At 53.6% G+C, this 7181-nt stretch overlaps 1 long non-coding RNA gene across 1 annotated transcript; it reads right to left on the bottom strand.

Annotated features, from left to right (window-relative positions):
• Positions 1–890: 890 nt before the first annotated feature.
• Positions 891–6491, bottom strand: LOC126083988 (uncharacterized). Its single transcript, XR_007518902.1, has 3 exons — positions 5000–6491; positions 4129–4224; positions 891–1172 (listed from the first exon to the last, which is right to left on the bottom strand). It is a non-coding gene; the product is annotated as an uncharacterized LOC126083988 (long non-coding RNA).
• Between the last annotated feature and the right edge of the window lie 690 nt (positions 6492–7181).

Genomic DNA, 7181 nt, shown 5'->3' with positions numbered 1-7181 from the left:
TGCTAGTGGTCAAGCACTTAATCGTTCGCACCACCCAGAGGCTCCTTAAGTTAGTAGTTGAGTGCAAACTGTGCCCCCCAGGAACCTCATGGCCGGGACCACTTGCTGGCTCATTTTTCCATCTGGCTCTGTACGGGGGTTTGGTTGGAGCCACCTCTTTGCAGGAGCGCATGCAAAGCCTGGGTCAAAGACTTGTTAACTCCAAGTCCAACCGTGTAATCCCACCTGGCGCTGAGACCAGCTCCCACTGGGTGAGGCAAGTGGGAAAAAAGGGTCATCTGGTAGCGTGGCCAATGGGTCCAGCCAAGACTGGAGACACATTGGACTCATTAAAAATCATTAGGATGGTTGGGTTCTGAGGTCAGATAAGCAGGATAAACAGACTCCAGGGGAACCAGTTCTGGCTTTTCCTGCAGCTGCTCCAACTCATCCAAGCCAAGCACCCAGCCAGCCCAGCTCCAAGGCCCTGCTGCCGGGTTCCGGGGTCTCCTTATTACTCAGCAGCCATGGGAGCTCCCTGCCCTGCCTCACCCCCAAGCTCTGTCTTTACAGGCACTTTGAAGACTTGCTTAGTTGCCAGTGACCTTTCTACAACAGGGCAGGGAGAAAAGGTCTACTCAAAGAAAAGGGTAAGTTTCCTCCGAGAAGTCCCTGCGCCCATGTCCCACCTCCGTCACACTCATATACAGATGGAGGGAGGCACTTTTCTTAGACAAATCACTCTGTGTTACACTTGCCAGTCTGTCTGTCTGTCACCACCTCGAGGCCATGGGTGACGGGAGAACAGGGACCACGTCTTAATAATGAATGCTGCTCCCACTGGCACCCTGAGCCAGGCATTATCTTTAATCCTCACAAACAATCCTGCAAGGAAAATATTATTATCCTGATTATACTAATGAGAAAACTGAGAGCTACTGAGTTTAAATGACTTGCCCGAGGTCACGGTTAGTGAGTTGCAGGGACCAGCTGGGCCTGAGTGGCCCGGTTCCCACCACCTCAGCCTCCCCTCCTCCTGGCTGTATCCTAAGGAGCAGCCGCTACCCACACACAGTAGGTGTTGGCTGGTTGTTTGCGGAATAACCGAATGTGTGAGGGAGGAAGTGAAGAAAGGGAATTTGAAAACTTGCGTTGCTTTCTTTGACTTTTCAGGGCTGAGTGTGTCAGCAAGTCTGCCAGAAAGAAAACAGACAGTTGATTAAATGGTCTCCTGGATGTTTGAACTCAACGAAAACCATCCATGAACAATTTTGTGACTTTTGACTCACTCTTTGCACCAAAACATTTTAATTAAAGTTTATTCCTAAGCCAACTTTTCTTGCTTAAGAGATGGAAAACGGATGATCTCTGAGTACCTACTATGTGTGAACACACCACCTAGAGTAACCTCGTAAGCAAACCTGACCAGTGGCCACAGGGTCAGCTCTGACTTACAGTGACCCCATGTGTGCAGAATAGAACTGTGCTCCGTGGGGCTTTCAAGGCTGTGACATTTCAGAAGCAGAATGCCAGGCCTTTCTTCTGAGGCACCTCTCGGCAGGCTTGAACAGCCAAAGTTTTGTTTAGTACTTATGTGCTTGACCACAACTCTGAAAATGGGCAGTATTGTCAGTTTCCAGAGTAGGAGACTGAGGTTCAGCGTGGTTAAGTGGCTTGTCTGAGGATACTCAGCTAGGTGAAGCCAAGAAGGTCAAAGGCCAGGGCTATGTGAGTCCACGCCCAACCCCAACATCACCCCCAAACACCGTTTAGCCCCAGCCAAGCTTTCTCTCTTGGGCTTGGCAATTTGCAAGTGGGCCTCTCTCTAGCATTATCCCTTATCCAACAGGTCTTCCGAATACGCACTCAGGACACCGGAGAAGCAAAGACACCAAAAATACGTGAATGAAGAGAAAGAACCCCAAAGTTCTAGGAAAAAAGCTATTTTGTTTTTGGCATTCATGCATGTTTTGTGTCATTTCAAAAAATAAAATTGCCTCTTGTGGTTTTAGTACTGTCCTTGTTTTGGACAGTGGGTGGAGGACGAGAAGGAAAATCCAATCTTTTCAGTATTTAGGGCCACTATGCCCAGCCTCTCCTCTCCTGACACATGGGCTTTGCAACTGGCCAGTGGAGGAAAGGAATTTCCCCTCGGCCAGTTTTGGGTGCACTGGGGTGAGGCTGAGGCCCTGAAGGGTCCATCTCTCTCTCTGGGATCTGTGCACACACACACAGACACCCTCCCACCCCCGAGCCCCAAGCCCTGGCAACGGCCTCCTCCCCTCCCCCTGTGCCCCAGGACCTGCAAAGGCAGGCAGAGAGCCAGACCGCTCCAGTCCCGTCAGGGAGTCCTTGGCACCAGGCCATTGCAACAACTGCTGGAAGCTGGCTGCTCCTTGCGTGCGTGCGTGCAGCCCTGGGACTGGGCAGACAATCCCTTGCGTCTGCCCACCTTCCCAGCCTGGCTGCCAGGAGCCGGCCTGTCTTGGAGATGCTGAATGGGCTATTTGTTGAGAGATCAAAGGGCCACCTGCTGGAAGCGCCCTGCCGCCTGGGGCAGGCCCAGGCCGTGTCCTGCCCCAGCGCCTGCCGCCTGCCTGCCCAGAGCCTGGGCTTTTCCAAATAGCCCACCTGGGCAGGGGCGTCTCTGCTCCACTTCCCACCCCATACCTCCCTTTCTAACAGCAGCCAACCACCGTCCTCACATGCTTGCTACAAGCTCTTAAGCCTCCATGCTTCCATGATGGCTGTTCCCTCACCTGGCATGCCCTTCCTTGCCTTCTGCACCCAGAAAAGGCAAGCACGGCCTCAGGCAGAAATTTCCCCTGCCCCTTCAGTCTGCTCCCAGGTCCCCAGAGGCCCCTAGGCACCCGCCACCAGAGTACAGACTGAGTTCCGTGGTCACTGCCAGGTTTCCCACTGGGCCATGGTGGGGAATGAGCTTCCCGTGTCCCCGTGGACAGGGTGACCACCACAGCCCTCCCGTGGCTGGCACCAAATGCTGGTGCACTGAACTGGAACCCACAAACACCTCCATCATGTTCCTCTCAAGAGAAAGTCAGTGAAGAATGGATGAATGGGTACAGCTCAAAGACATTCCTGGAAAAAAGTTTAGATGGAAAATATAAGATCTAATGCCACATAGACCAAGCTCTGCTACAGTCCTGGTCTTGGGCACCGCCTTCCCTCCCTGGAACCAATGCCTGCACCTCGGACAGCTTCCACTCTCATCTGCCCAATCAGCCCCTCACCAGCGTCATCTTTCCAAAAGGCACTGCTCAGCCTGGGGTGCCTGGTATGCTGGGCAGCTCCCTGCCTCACCCCTCCAGCCCGACTTGCACCACTCTGCCCACACTCTTCACTCTTCACTCCAGCCATCACAGCCCCCTCCCGGCTCCTCACCCACCGTTCTCCCTCCTGCTCCAGGCCCTTTGCTCGTGCTGTTCTCTCTTCTTGGGAGGCTTCTACCCCACCTTTGCCTCTTTACTTCCATATCTCAGCTCATGACCTTCCTGACCAGGAAAGACCTCTGTTTTACTGGTGTCCCTAGCTCTGGCCATTGACGCTGTCATTAATGACGGGCTCCCTTGCTAGAACATAAGTTCTGTGTGGGCAGAACTTTCACCATCTGGTGCATGACACTGGACACATAGAGGTGCTGGCTGCAAGCGTATGGTGGGTGAATGGCCACGCCACCTCGCAGCCCATCTCTGCAGAGTCACAAGGCTTTGGTGTACTTGATCACCTCCATATACTTCTGTCTTCTTAGCCTATGAGCTCCCGGGGGGCAGGGAGCATGACTTGCCCATCTGCCCCACCCTCCAGCCCACAGCATGAAGCCCGACCCATTGAAGGTACCCAGCGAGCCTGGTTTTGCACCAACAACTGAAGGAACAGCAACTGCTGGGCCAGAAATAGTTCATGGCTGGCCCTGAATTCCTGCCACTGCTCAGAACCCCCGAGTGGGAGGCCAGCCTCTGGCCCTTAGCAGGCTTGGCTCTCTCGACCCCATTTCACGTTCCTTTGGCACTCCCTGGCTCTTCCTTCCCACCTTTACAGAAATGAAACATTCTGGCTGCTTTGGAAGTAATCATGGCCAGCCAGGCCATGGAGGGATGGGCATCTGCTCCCCCTTTTGGCAAAACGTACATTTGTTTCTGGGCGGACAGAGAACGGCCTTGGACATTCTCCCCAGATGAGTCATTGTGCTCCGCCTCACCTCCAGCTGGACCCCGGGCTCCCACCCTGCAAGATGAAAAAGAATTTAGAAATCAGACCTCCTCTCAGCTTCAAATCCCATCTCAAAGGCCCCCTCCTCCTGGAAACCCTCCAGGATTGCCCCAGTCCCCATGCCACACTTGACCCTGAGCTTTCACTGGCCCGCACCCTGTATGCATGCTTGTTCCTGGGGACAGGGGCTGTGGTCTCTTTCCCTTTATGCCCATTCACTTACTTAACAAGCCTGGCCTTCGCTCTGTGTCGCATCAGGCCCTGGGACACAGAGGTGAGTAACAGTGCCCTCCGGCAGCTAACATTTTAACAAGGGAAAACAGTGTGAGAGGGCACACAGGCTGGGAAAGCCAAGAAGCCACCTCACCCAGCCAAGGATGGGCACAGGCCAGGAAACCATTATCAGAGGAAGTAACATCTGAGTAGGGTTTTAAAGCATGAATAGGAGTTTGTGGAGCCATGAAGGAGGAAAAATGCAGAGCAAGGTGAGGAAGAGTTGCCAAGTAGTTCAGTCTGGCTGACTACAAGCAGCCTGGGACAGTCCCAGGACGTGAAGGGTCCCCATAATGTATGTTAAGAAAGGTCTGCTTGCTCTGGTTCACACTTCCAGGCCCCAGAGAGGGCTCAGGCCAACACCCAGGACACAGAAGGTACCCAGAGCACAGACGCATGCTCTCCATTTCGGTTGGATCTTCTGCCTGCCGTTACATCCCTCCCTGTACTCTAAGCTTCTGGTCGCCAGGTCCATAGGTATATACATATTTTTGTATGTGCTCACGGCAATACTCACCACATGTGGCGCTCTGTAGAGGCTCACTAAATATTTGGCTCAACTGACAACTGCACATCGTGTTGGATTTGGCAAAGTTCTTGTAGTAACAGCTGCAACTGGCAGTTCTTACCTGCCCCATGCTGTCACAGAGTGAGCTGCCATCAAGTCAGCCCCTGACTCATGGTGACCCTACGCACAATGGAACAAACATTGCCCAGTCCCGTGCCATCCTGGTGATCAGTTGTGGATTGCCCAGTCTCATGCTGTCCCGGTGATCAGTTGTGGATTGCCCAGTCCCGTGTCATCCTGGTGATCAGTTGTGGACTGGCCAGTCCCGTGCCGTCCCGGTGATCAGTTGTGGACTGGCCAGTCCTGTGCTGTCCCGGTGATCAGTTGTGGATTGCCCAGTCTCGTGCTGTCCCGGTGATCAGTTGTAGACTGGCCAGTCCCGTGTCATCCCGGTGATCAGTTGTAGATTGGCCAGGAAATGGTTATCAGCAGAAATAACATCTGAATAGGGTTTTTAAGGGTGAATAAGATTTCGTGGAGCCCCGAAGGAGGGTTTCCATTGGCTGATTTTTGTAAGAGATCAGCAGGCCTTTCTTCCTAGTCCACCCAAACTGGTTCAGCATCATAGGCACAGGCAAGCCTCCACTGACAGACGGGCAGTGGCCGCACATGAAGTGCACTGATTGGGAACCGAACCTGGGTCTCCTGCATGGAAGGTGAGAATTTTACCACTGAACCACCACGGCCCCCACTGCTGGGGGCATGGCTATTTCAATCTCACAGATGAAGAAACCAGGAGTCAGCAGCAACGTGCCAAGTACACAAGGTGGGCCATGGGACCAGCACTGTGTGACACTGAGTGGCCACATCCCTTCGTTCCCATTTCACAGGTTGGATGACTGAGGTCACATGCCTTTCTCTGCAGAGAGCAGCTAATGCAGAAAAACCTCCAAGACATAAAGACTTGATTTGACTCGGCAGCATTTTCAGGTGAAGTGGGAGGGATACATGTCATTTTCCCACTCTTAATCTTTTCAACACGGATCCTCAAGGCCCCAGCGGCCCGCCGGCCCCTCCACAGCCCCCAGGCCAGCTTCCACTGAGGGGGCTTGAAGAGCTGGGGGGACCTCGTCCAGCTTGTCTGCTCAGTCCTGGCCACCAGGAAGGGCCTGGCACCGCTCACCCACTCCCTGTGTGGCCCTGGCCTGACGAGACGACCTCCCAGGGAGCTGCCTGCAGCCCTGAGGACTTTGGAATCAAAGCTAGCCACACCCTGCCCCTCAACCTCCTCCAGGCTTTGGGCTGTGAGGCCAGAGTCTAGGGCTCAAACGTGAGAGGCCAGGCCAGCAGCTCAGCCCTGAGCCTCAGTTTCCGCACTAGTGAAAGGGACAGAGCACAGGGGCCTGCCCTCGGGGTTGGGAGGCTGAGAAACAGCAGAGGTATCACCCAGCGCAGCTGCATCAGTCTCAGGAAGGACGGTGCAGACCATCTGAGGGGGGCCAGGAAGATGCATCCCTAAGGAACACCCCTAGAGACGTCAACCAACGTGAAGCCGGGTTTGGGGTGCCCTGAGATCATGGGCATAGAAGACCCTGGAACACGCTGAGCACACAGAAACCAAAACCAGTTGCCACTGAATCAGCCCCAACTCACGGCAACATCACGTGTGCCAGAATAAAGCTGTGCTCCATAAAGTTCTCAGAGGCTGATTTTTTAGACGTAGCTTGCCAGGCCTTTCTTCCAAGGTGCCTCTGGGTGGACTTGAACCTCCAACCTTTCAGTTCACAGCCGAGTGCGTTAACCATTTGCCCCACCCAGGGGCTCCCCAACACCCGGAGGCAAGGGCCGATTATCCAATAGTACCTTGCTTACCAGATCATCTGTACTAAACATTTTCACATTTTTTCACCACATCAAAAGATTGTGTTTCAAGGTATGGCTGGCATCTATCTCCTTCCCAACCCCACAGCACCTTTCTACAGAATCAAGGCCTGTTTTCAAATTTACAGTCCCTGATAGGGATGGATGACCTGCTTACTTACTAACCAATTATGAAATTGTTCACTGCAGACTAGTAAGTAAGCACAAGTAAGCCCGTGCTTCCTTGGTTATTGGATAATTCGTCCCTGCCCAGAGGACTGGGAAGACAGTCCCTCAGGCCCAAGCCAGGCCCAGGTGGCTCTGACGGTTT

This window comes from Elephas maximus, chromosome 10, assembly GCF_024166365.1.
Source record: "Elephas maximus indicus isolate mEleMax1 chromosome 10, mEleMax1 primary haplotype, whole genome shotgun sequence".
Classification (NCBI taxonomy): Eukaryota; Metazoa; Chordata; class Mammalia; order Proboscidea; family Elephantidae; genus Elephas; species Elephas maximus.
The sequence above is the reverse complement of the archived record's forward strand: the minus strand, read 5'-3'. Positions and strand labels throughout refer to the sequence as shown.